General features: G+C 42.4%; 1 protein-coding gene across 1 annotated transcript in view; it reads left to right on the plus strand.

Annotated features, from left to right (window-relative positions):
- Positions 1-12,812, plus strand: part of LOC124264235 (TELO2-interacting protein 1 homolog) — a 64,836-nt gene that overhangs the window by 16,192 nt on the left and 35,832 nt on the right. Inside the window, exon 4 of the mRNA XM_046698971.1 lies at positions 8,957-9,014. The gene's annotated coding sequence lies outside the window, so the exon portion shown is untranslated. The remainder of the gene's footprint in view (positions 1-8,956; positions 9,015-12,812) is intronic.

Genomic DNA, 12,812 nt, shown 5'->3' on the forward strand with positions numbered 1-12,812 from the left:
TTTCGGCCTTATATTCTAAGTTAGTATGTGACCTGTATTTAGATTCATTTATATTCATCACAATGTTTTATATCATGTACATTTTAACTAAAATTTGTGGTTTTACACACCATTGCAGGTGGGTGTTTACTAATGGAAGCTTGTCAACAGTGCAGATTTCGATCTATCTGCAGCCGATCCACACCCTGTTTGCCCCTCTTGCTGCCTTCATTCGTGCTCTTTATTAGCATGCTGTCAATATTGTGCTCATTTATCAACAGATTTGTTTAATAAATATTTATTAGCAGATAAACAGAAACATATCAACAAGGCAGCAGCTGTGAGGGGTGATTCTCAGGCACCGGAGAGTGAGATGTCACACAACCTATGGAGATTTCTTGTACGCAGACGACTACTATTAATCAGTGTCATCAGCGAAGTATCACGGCTACATCATACGCTTGAGTGAACTCTCAGGGTAATGCTAACTTACCGTTGGACCAGGAATTTGTGGCGAAGGTCACACAACGTGTGGTTTAGACATACTACAACAGCATTCAACGGGATACAACAGCTGATAAGCAGATATCGCATGTCACGTCTAACCTCAAGTCAGCATTCACAAATGCTATTAGACATCAAGGTGGACATACACCGGCGTTTAATGGGAGGAATTCCCTCTTCATAGCATGAACACTTCTTCAGAGTGAATGAAATAGACAACGACTTAATCTCCTCATCAATGGTAAATATCGCAGATACAGAGTGGAAGATAAAAAGTTGGCTAATCTAGAAACATCTACTAGAAGGATGGGTTACTTATGCAGACCCTTATCAACAACACGGCTTACAATTCAGTTATTACTATAGCCTTAGTTTTAACATATGAATCGTCTGTAAGATGAGCATGTATCTAGTATTCTTCTTCAAGCTCCATCCATACATAGTTAACCACAATCGGAATGCGTGGTTATCATCACTGAGCAAGAAGTTTACACTTGGAGCAACCCTTATTGAAGAGATTGGGAGGTTGATGTAAGCAGCGCTTTTACTCATCCAACTATTGCACCAGATTTCATGAGGGCCAACTTGTTACAACACCGCTGACGTCACACGCTTCGAAGCTGATTCGTCGAGGACAAAGGCAACGCCCTGCGCAGGCCTGACTCGCAGATCACGTGCCAGCAAGCCCACTGGGTTGTAAACAAACCCGTTGTACATGGGATTACTTCATCTACAGCCTGAGAAACACTGTATACGACTCTGTTACAGTATCATCATGGACATCCAAGAGGTATCTAGCCTTGACAGCAGATAAGAGATGTTTATCGTGGAATTTTTCTTCTCGGCAGTGCTCCTGTCCACTTCTGCTATAAATAGAACACACATCGCTATCAGGCACATAGATATGTTTTCGACACGCTTCAATCATCAAATTGCAAATGTTCGCCTCACCAGTATCAGACCCACAAGCTTGGGTTCTTGACACTTTAAGCCTATCATGGGAAGAGCAAAAATTACGCATTTTTTACCACCGATATTACTACCACAGGTACTACGTAAGATCGCCCAGAACAAATAGTCTTACAACTGATTTTGTAAATTTTTAAACTTATCCTATCTCACGGTATGCACCTCTCTTCTTCTTCTACGACCATGTATGGAAACGTGCTGTAGGCTAAGTTGAATCAAAAATTATCTTGCCTCTGACCCCCTGACCGCTGACCCCATGCTGATAGCAGTACTTGTCAATCATCTCAATACGCGTGCAGATCACTCAGATGATCACGTGACGGTCTGTACCTGTCATTCTCTTTCTTGTCGCTACACCGAGTGGACGTGTGTTGTTCTCTCAGTTAGACATTATTTGATTGTCAGTATGGGAAATATGGAATCAAAGTTCTTGTAAGAAACGCAAACACTGTGATCAGTGCAACAGCAACGTTTCCGCTGCTGATCCACACACTTTGTGCTTGGATTGTATAGGCTGTTGTAGTTGGTCACATCGGTGTTCTGTTTGTTCACACTTGAATGATGATGATTTTTCTGAATATCGATGGGTTGCATCTAGACGTAGATTGGACAGAGATTGGCGTACAACTGCTGAAGGTCCTTCAAATTTTAAGCATGCTATATCGGAACGCCGTTCAAAGAGAGCAATTCGTTGATCGAAAACACTGTCCCCGGACATAGATTTTTCGAGGGGGCCCCAGACTCCTACTTGAAAGAGTATCTCCATCGTCTCTTTCGTCATCAAACGTCTAGTCCCATCTCCAGACAAGTTTTATCTGCTCCGAGAGTGGTTGTGTGTTCGAGAATGGATGGAGACAGCACAGCACAGGTTAATGAATAAATAACTTTGTCTGTGAACGTGCTTCTCGAACACCTGGCTGTCCCTGTCTCTGCTCTCCTCCCTCGTAACAAACAGTGAACTGTGTCAATATTTTCATGATAGTTTGTTAAACAACATTATTATTTTTAGGACAAAAAGTCTGCAAAAACCTCACAGAGTGGGTATGTTGTTTTGATTATGATCACCGTTTCATTGAGTATGTTATGTTTATTAGTTTTCGAGTTAGATTGCAATACATCGGTCCGCTTTTAGCCAAACGGACTATAGTTCATTGATGAGTTGATTAATGAAATAGATTATCATAGATTATATTTACACAGAAGAAATAGTTCATTGAATATTTTATTTATTCAGAAGAATATGTTATTATGATAACACATTTTTATTGACTATTATGAAGTTTGAAAGTCATTTTGGTTTAAACATATTTTATTATTATTTATGAACATGAATTGAGATTGGTGAAGTATTACTGCTTATGTTAACACTGGTCCCATGAAACATAAAATATAAAATGAAATATATTTTTAAGTACATATAAATATATACAGATTACATCAAATACAACTATTTTCTAAATAGTCATAATTAGAGACTTACAGTTGTGTGTGTCTAACAAGCTATTGTAGGAATATAAATTAATCATGAGAAGGTTGTTGAGTTAATTTCAGATTTTCCCTGTGAAAATTTGAAGGTTGTGTCTTGATGATATAATCGTGGACGGATTCAACTATTTTCTGGTGTACACACGGAGTTAAAAAAATTATCCAGGTTATAACGGGTAGTTGATATCCACAAGAGCAACATGCACTGTCTATTAAATGTCTGTTATACTTATCGGCGTTTGGGTCGCTACATCCGAGCCTGAGGCGGCAGTGAACGATTTGACAAAAACAAGAGCCATAATTAAGATCAATATAAATCTTGTTTTCGGTTTTTGTAATTAGGTTTTAAAATTCTTTGAGACTGCATGACTCTTTGGAATTTGGTAGGGCATTCCATAAATTTATTGTGTCCGGTAGAAAGGGTTTGGCATAAGGGGCATTTCGACTGTAAATTTCAGAGTTATTTCAGAGTTATTTCTTAAACTATAGCTTGTAGTTTCGGAGATGGAGTAAATCTGAGTAGGTAAATTAATTTCTCTTTGATCACGAAGTTTACTAAACAAAGTGTTTAATTATTAAAGACATTTACCTGAGTATGTTAATCAATTTATCTTATAAAGTTTCATTAAGTTACCTCCACAAGATTCAGTTACATAGCAAATCAGTAATTAAAGTACTGTCGTAAATGCTAGAAAAATGCTTTTTGACTTATATTTAAAATTCAGAGGTATTACAGTTACATAAATAACAAATATCACTTTAAGAAATATCTACCTAATGTAGACCGAGGGAATAAATTTTGAGGCATGCCCTAAAATGTGTTTTTACTGATGAAAATACCAAAAACTTAGAAAAATAACGGGTAGTGGGACGTTATTTGATACAAACATTAACTGCCTGTGTTACGTCATCAGCATGCACAGTATCGACAGGTGAAATTGACACCTGAGCACAGGCTCGCTTTCAAAGGCGAGGGTTATCTCAATAGATATTTTCTTCAAAATGTTGAATATGTGTACGATAGTATACATATTGGTTATGTAAGGGATCATTTGTGTATGTGTGTTTGTTTTGAAATAAACATACTTTAATTACTGTACATTGGAAAGAATCCTATCACTTGTGTTATCTTATCGATTGATGGTAGAAATGTGCAACGCTTTTAATAAATGTTTTGCATGTCAACAGTATATTTCATTGCAAAAATATGGATGTAATTCGGTCAGTTTAATCTAGTTGTGAACATTGGCCAAAGATTTAATGAAGTCACTGGTGTAGCTTCTTTAGAATATATATATTCTTCTTCTCATAAAGTTTGTAGACCGCCCGTCTAAGTACTCCCTTGTCAAAGTTGTCAAGGATGGTTTTACGTCCCGGTTTTGCTTTTGAGACGGTCCCTGTCTTGTCTGATTTGTTTACAATATTTTAAACTTGTTGGTAAGACATACCAACAGCTCTACAAGTTCTGTAATAAACCCTTTCTAAACTAATGAAAGGTTTACCTCTGTCTTTATCAAGCACAAAAAACTTTGCAACAATTGACTGCAAATAGCTGGCCTTAGTGGACGCTGTGATAAAGATGTGCATGCATGACGGGAAACTTATTTATCAAGACTTAACATTTATATTAATATTTCTTCAAGTAAAGTAACACAAACATTCAACATTTATTTGTTAAAGAAAAACGTTGATTCATATTTTTACACCACCTGTATTATTAGCATAAATGTAAAGACTATTTCAGATTTCTGTTGTTGAACTCGGACAAAATCCTAAGTTGTTGCTTTGGTACCATATCCTCTCCTGTAAACTGCCCTTTAAATGCATGGGAATGTTACATCGATTGAAATAAAAATTAGGTACACTATAGGCGAGTTGATATATTGACAACATAGTACATTTATCACCTTTATCAAAGTATTAAGGCTAAAAAGCATTTTTCTAGCATTCGACAGTACTTTAGCTAGGGTGAATCCATTCTATTAGACAGGGAAGTGTGGTGTGTTTTCGTTGTTAATTACCTACTCCACTGTCTCATAACTGGGAGTCTCACAACTGGGAGTTTTCACAAATGGGAGTAGACCTTACCTACAGTGGTTTCTTCTGCTGCGAGTTTTCCTTTCAACACTTCTTCCAACTTCGGCGTTGATACCTCATTTCTACAGTTTTTTCCGGTGCTCAATTTGACTTTGGGGTTAGCTTCCTGATTCTGCGGTGTCTATGTACGGACAGTGCATTCACTCCAATGCGGTGCTTTCATTCTGTTCAGCTTCAGAGAATACCTTGGGTTTTTGATTGGCTCGTCTCTACACAATAGGTCAATGCACTGTTTTCAGTCCAGTGCGACGCTTTGCTCAAATGCGCCGCTTTCATTCACTTCCTTGTTATCTACTAGTGCGCTGATTGTATCCAGAGTGCCGTTCTACTTCAGTGCGCTGCTCTCTACGTATCAACGCTTCCATCCAGTGCATTGTTTCTGCTGGTTGTATAGAGGTAGTAGTTATGTCAGTAGCGCAGGCCTCTACTTTACGACGGCGATTGACAATCCTGGATCTTTAAGATCCCTCCATCATCTACCTTCCGATCTTCACCTTTGATGAATGATTCGATTCAACGACTCTACCCTTCGACGTAGATGTCAGCTCTACAACCACCCGGTTTGACATATCTGAACAGAACTGGTTGATGTTAAGGAATGATGATGAGGATGACGAAACAGGCCACGATTACACCCAGCGATACATCATAACGCTGCTTCGAGTAGTCTGTAGTAACCAGTCTCAGTGAAGCTTCGTATAATATTCCTGAATATCAAGTTGGACTAGTATCCCCAGTTTCTGCGTGTGGTATCGATGTTTGGTCAAGTAGCGAGCATCCCTTAACACGGATGTTATGGCTTGGGACTCGCCTGGTTAACCAAAGACTGTGGTGTCCGTTTTGTTGTCACTATTGCATGTGGGTAGCGTTTGCCATGGCGGACTACTGTTTGTTTACCCGAGAATTTTTGATGATTACTATGGAGTGCCATGACAGACTTGTCTTGGTCTTACGAAGCGGATAACTATCCCAGCCTTTAATTGCCAGTGTTGATGGACAGTGCCATTCCCGGTAAGAGTGATTATGTCGAGTTTCGTCAGTCAGCCGGGAGAAACAGTTTACCGAGGGTGCCAGACAGAATCGCCAAGACGCTTTCACTTTGGCTTTGTTTACTCGGTTCTTAGCTTAAGGCCTCAGTTCAGAGGTCACTGCAGCTATGTCTGGACTATGCGTAGGCATCGATGTTACTACCTTCGTCTACTTTACGAACGTTCCTGGGGTCACTGGTCTTTTTTACCTCTGCCATTCCATCAACTTTACGAATGTTTCGGTAGACCGACGATCCCATGCATCGCATTTACTAACTTTCTCACTCCATCTGGCGGACCAACACTTCATTTGGCGAACTATACGTTCCTACGATCACTGTTTATACGGCCTTCATCACTCTGTATACAATGTGTACATTCCTGTAGATTGACTGACATCTCCATGCCACGAACCTCCCACATTCAGCACTTCTTCAGTGCTGTCATGATAGCTTGGCTACTCGAACGTATCCTATCTCAGGAGAGATTTTTATTCAGTGGCAATAATTGCTAGGCCTTCTGACGTCAGCTTAAGCCCCAACGTACAGAGGCCATCTCCAGCTTCAACAGATACAGCGATTCTACGCTCGTATCTCGAGGTTGATAACTGAACCCAAAGGAATTGTTTCGCCTTCCTCAACCATTTCGTCCAGTCCTACAGGGTGGCCCGTCGAACGGAAGGTCTGCGCTGGAGTTTTTTTCTTGGTACCCCTAGCACTCTCGCAACTCAGGACTCTTTGTCAGTGGCAAGAACTTCTGGGTCTGTTGACGTCAGTTCAAGCTTTGACTCTCAGGGGATAGCTTCAACTACGGCCTTTCCACTTTTTTCTGTGTCAGCACATCAGGATTGGCATCCCTCATGCATTGATCTCTCTTCCTCCAGCGCTCCATCTCCATCTCCAGTGGTGGTTGGATGGGTTGAATATTTACAGTGGAGTCTCTTTAAGGCCGTTTGCTCCAGTACATCACCTGTACGTAGTCATAACTCTACATGGGTGGGGAGCTCACTTTCTCGATCAGCAAGTAGCAGGGTTGTGGTCTCCCGCAGGCCGCGCATGTCACACCAACGTTTGGAGCTCAGGGCAGTGATTCTTGCGATCACTCATTGGCATCACCTGTTACAATCAACCAAGCTTTTGTTTCGATCAGACTATGCTGCGATCGGTGTGGCACTTCAATCGAATGGGATCCACTTTTTTCAACATCACGGTCCAGGCCAATCACATCCCAGGGTTGAAGTACGTCATTGCAGATTCTTTGTCCCGTCCGGTTCGACCATACCCGATGGGGTGGAAACTGCATCCGCAGGTGTTCCAGACTTTGTGCCTTCCAATGTCTAACCCGACAGTGGATCTGTTTGCTACCCGCTTCCATCACCTGCTTCCGATATTCGTGTCCCCGATCCCGGATCCTTTGGCCTGGGAACACAACGTTCTAGCCATCCCCTGGGAAGACTTGAACCCGTATGTGTTTCCACCAGTGGTGCTACTTCCACGCATACTGCTCAAGTTATGCATGACACAGCGGTTGACACTGATTTTGGGTCGCACCTTTTTGGCTCGTTAGTTTGTTCCTAACCTTGGCCGACCCATTCCAGTACCACTTCCCGTTCATGCCGATATTATGGTTCATCTTCACTCCGATCAGCTGCATGGTCTCCGCTCACACTTAATTTTCACACCTGGTGTCTTTACTTGAATCGTTAACTGCAAAGGGATATTCCAAGTGAGTTGATTACCATGGCGCACTGAACTTCTACCAGGCCACTCTGTGATAACTATGGAAGTATTTTGAATTGTACTGCTAGACGATGGGTATTATATCTCCCACTACAGCATCTGGACACAAGACATCATCAGGTGTGATGTGTCTGGATACAAGACATCATGAGGTGTGATGTGTCTGGATACAAGACATCATGAGGTGTGATGTGTCTGGACACAAGTTTTCATCAGGTGTGATGTGTCTGGACACAAGACTACATCAGGTGTGATGTGTCTGGACACAAGACTTCATCAGGTGTGATGTGTCTGGACACAAGTTTTCATCAGGTGTGATGTGTCTGGACACAAGACTACATCAGGTGTGATGTGTCTGGACACAAGACTTCATCAGGTGTGATGTGTCTGGACACAAGTTTTCATCAGGTGTGATGTGTCTGGACACAAGACTACATCAGGTGTGATGTGTCTGGACGCAAGACTTCATCAGGTGTGATGTGCCTGGACACAAGCCTTCATCAGGTGTGATGTGTCTGGACACAAGCCTTCATCAGGTATGTTGCGTCTGAATACAAGCCTCCACCTGTGGGCTGAATCAGTCATGTGTTATTATCCTACACCATAAAGTGGTAGGGGGATATAGGTTTGAGCTCAGATGATGGGGACAGATTTTCACAAAAAACGTTATAGATAGGAAAACCAAATTTGGTATGTATTTTCAGGACACAAATGCTTTGATGGAATTCGAAAACGGAAACCGTGTTTCGATTCCTTACAGAGTTATGGCCCTTGTCATGCGTTTCCTGACTTAGTGCACATTGTCCCTAATGGGAACAAATTTTCTCAGTAAACATTATAGACAGGGAAACCAAATGTGGCTTGTGTTTTCAGGACATGAATGTCGTGGTGGTGTTAAAAACCAGGAGCCAATAGGAACAGAATGCTGTGGCGGGGATATTGATGACCTTGTCATCTTCTTGCATTTATTTCAAAAGTTTCCATTGTACAGATGTAGGCTGTTTGCTCATTGGTGTTTTCATCTATTCCTCAGTGAACCAAACAGAATAACAGTAAATCATTAATTTGTTCTGTGTTCAATATGTATTCAGCCAGCCTTCAGTTTGGATCCAGTCAGTGGTCAGTCTAACGTATGGCTGATGTTGACTGTTGCAGATGACAGACAGGCAGACAGACCAGGGTCGGACCAGGGGGAACTGGACAGTACAGTCAGGTAACAACAGTCACACCACAGAAAAAGTCACAACACTGACACAACACTGTCACAACACTGACACGACACAGTCACAACACTGACATGAGATAGTCACAACACTGTCACGACAGTCACAACACTGACATGACATAGTCACAACACTGTTACGACAGTCACAACACTCATGACAGTCACAACATAGTCTCAACCTAGTCACAACACTGTCATAACACTAACACAACATAGTCACAACACTGTCACGACATAGTCACAACATAGTCACAACACTGTCACGACAGTCACAACATAGTCACAACACTGTCAAGACTGTCACAACAATATTACGACAGTCACAACATAGTCACAACACTGTCACGACAGTCACAACATAGTCACAACACTGTCAAGACTGTCACAACAATATTACGACAGTCACAACATAGTCACAACACTGTCACGACAGTCACAACATAGTCACAACACTGTCATGACAGTCACAACACTGACATGACACTGTCACAACATAGTCACAACACTGACGCAATAGTCAGAACACTGACATGATACTGACTACATAGTCACAACACTGTCACAACATAGTCACAACACTGACACGACATAGTCACAACATAGTCACAACAATGTTACGACAGTCACAACACTGTCATGACAGTCAATGCTGACATGACACTGTCACAACATAGTCACAACACTGACACAACACTGACACACAATAGTCAGAACACTGACACGATACTGACTACATAGTCACAACACTGTACCAACATAGTCACAGCACAGACATGACACTGACACAACAGTCACAGCACTGACACGCACTGTCACAACACTGTCACAACATAGTCAAACTGCCACAACACAGTCACAACACTGTCATGACATACTCACAACACTGACACGACACTGTCACAACACGGGCAGTGGGGTAACCTAGTGGTTAAAGAGTTCACTCGTCACGCCGAAGACCCGGGTTCGATTCCCCACATGGGTACAATGTGTGAAGCCCATTTCTGGTGTCCCCCGCCGTGATATAGCTGGAATATTGTTAAAAGCGGCGTAAAACTGTACTCACTCACTCACTGTTACAACACTGTCACAACACTGACATGACACTGTCACAAGTCACGACACTGTGACAACAGTCACAACACTGACATGACACTGTGACAACAGTCACAACACTGACATGACACTGTGACAACAGTCACAACACTGACATGACGCTGTCATGACATAGTCACAACATAGTCACAACACTGTTATGACACAAGTCACAACACTGACATGACACTGTCACAACACTGTCACAACACTGACATGACACTGTCACAAGTCACGACACTGTGACAACAGTCACAACACTGACATGACACTGTGACAACAGTCACAACACTGACATGACGCTGTCATGACATAGTCACAACATAGTCACAACACTGTTATGACATAGTCACGACACAAGTCACAACACTGACATGACACTGTCACAACACTGTCACAACACTGACACAACATAGTCACAACACAGACATGACACAGTCACAACACAGTCACAACACTGATATGACACAGTGAAATCTCATAGATCTGTTGAAACAACCTACTGCAGGCCAACGAGCGCAACCACACCAACAACGAAAAATTAGATCATCAAATCAACTAGACAGAGTACACAATATTGACAACCAACCAAATGGAATTTAAAACACAAAATTTTTCCTTATCCTGACTCATGCTAATTATACTCATGCTAATTATGCTTGTCTCCTTCCTCTTGCGAATGATAGTGGAACACTTGATATCCCTTGAAGTCCCTTAAAATCACTCACCAAAGAGTAGCGTCCCTTTCCTCCCTTTGGCACCCAAATTGTCACATGATTGGCCATACTTGTCACTCTCTCCTTCTTCGCCCTTGAGGACGGTTGTGAGAGCACCTGGGTCCCTATACGGAACATATCCTTTTATATTTTCGGACCTTACATCAAATTATTGCTGTATACGGTTTTTTGGATTATATTCTATGTGTTTTCTTCATGTTTACATTTCATGAAAACTTGTATTCATTGTAGGTACCGAGTGTCTGGGGCTGACCCTCATTTATTATGTCCTAATTGCACTGTTTCATGTTCTTGTGTAAATTTAACCTCTGTTGAATTTTCTAATTACCTTTTTTCCATCCATAGACGTGCTAAGAACTGGGTACTTAGGTATTCACAAGTCATGTCTAAATCGAGTGATTGTGCTGATAACCCTGTGTTAACCACTGCTGCAGATATTCATAATTTTAGTGAATTGCAGAATGTTTCTCAGGAGCAGGTCGATGTACCAGGGGTGAACGCCGGAGGCCATAGAGATCATCGTCTACTGAGCTGACCTCATCGCAGATGAAGAAGGCCAAATTTTCATCTTCACTGACGTCACCATCGTCAGTAAGAAGACGAAGCCTGCTTCTACAGCTACATCGGCGTTGGTATCAGCGCAGACATTGACAGAAGACCTGCTATCAACGCAGACATCGGGTACCAGAGATAGCAGCAGCATCAACTCTTCACTAGTGCAGCGAGCCTTAGATGACGTCTCTTCAGTATCAGATGCATCATCCCTGCAGCAGTCCCTTCAGACAACGCAGAACTTCAACCCGGGACTGTTCATGCAACAGTTTACAGACCAGATGATGTCGATGATGGTGAAGGCTGCTATGAAGACCGCTACAACGTCTACTAGCCTGCGTGAAGGCTCTACAGTCTCCCCACCACATTTGGATGAAGAGGGAAGCCTGCGCGAAGGCTCATGGACATGACGATCTTCCCCATCTGAAGTAGACGCCCCAGAGGGTGCTGCTAAGAAGTCTCCACGCAGGAAGGAATAGAGGCGTTCTCCCGAACCCTACAGATGTCGCAGATATAAGTCGTCATCTCCATCGGACTCTGATGCCTATCAAGAGCCTGCGCGAAGGCACTCCTACAGAGGGGAAGCTACGTCCAGGAATCTACCTTCGGGAAGGATTCAAGATCGCATCGGGATCGCATGCCTGCTCTTCATACAGATCAACCCATAGAGAGAGGGGAGATTACATCAATCAGCCTTCGTGAAGGCTCAGGAAGATATCTCAAGACACCAGGACCGTTCACCTGCACGCAGCTCTACATACAGATCTACATACAGCGACTCACGTCATATGGATCTTCAGATAGGGAAATGTCTAACTTCACTGTCTGAAGTTAGAAGTCTGGAGAACTCTACTAATGTCAGCTCAGCATAGCAGACCCCTCCGATGACAGTCGACCTGCGCGAAGGAATATTAGCTATATAAGCTCTCTCGGATGAAGGCCTGCACGAACGGTTATGTTTGCGAAGATCTTTGCCATCAGAAGTATCAGCAGTTAAAAGCCTGGAGGATTCAACGAACGCCAGCTTAGCGTTAGCAGTCCACAATGGAGCCTCCACGCAGTTTCAGCGTCTCAGCAGGAAGGATTCTAACACAGAAGTAGATCCAGTCGTTCTACAGACTGCGCAGATACGGATTTTCCAACTTGGACCTTTATCAACCTACGCGCAGGCACTCACGTGGAGGATTATAATCAGAGTCAGCATGTCCCACCGTTCAACGATAGCAGATTTCCCCTTCATCATACGGAGCCCTTCATGATACATCAGGGTTAGAGATTACAAGATCATCAGTGAATCCCGTAATAGATATTCAAGATAAGAAGATAACACAACAGGACACTACAACTAGGTGTTGGTTATGTTGGATCAACGAGTGGCTGAAAGAAGAGACACACCTGAAGTAAC

This window comes from Haliotis rubra, unplaced genomic scaffold (genome assembly GCF_003918875.1).
Source record: "Haliotis rubra isolate DU_JTF1 unplaced genomic scaffold, ASM391887v1 Scf915, whole genome shotgun sequence".
Taxonomy (NCBI): Eukaryota; Metazoa; Mollusca; class Gastropoda; order Lepetellida; family Haliotidae; genus Haliotis; species Haliotis rubra.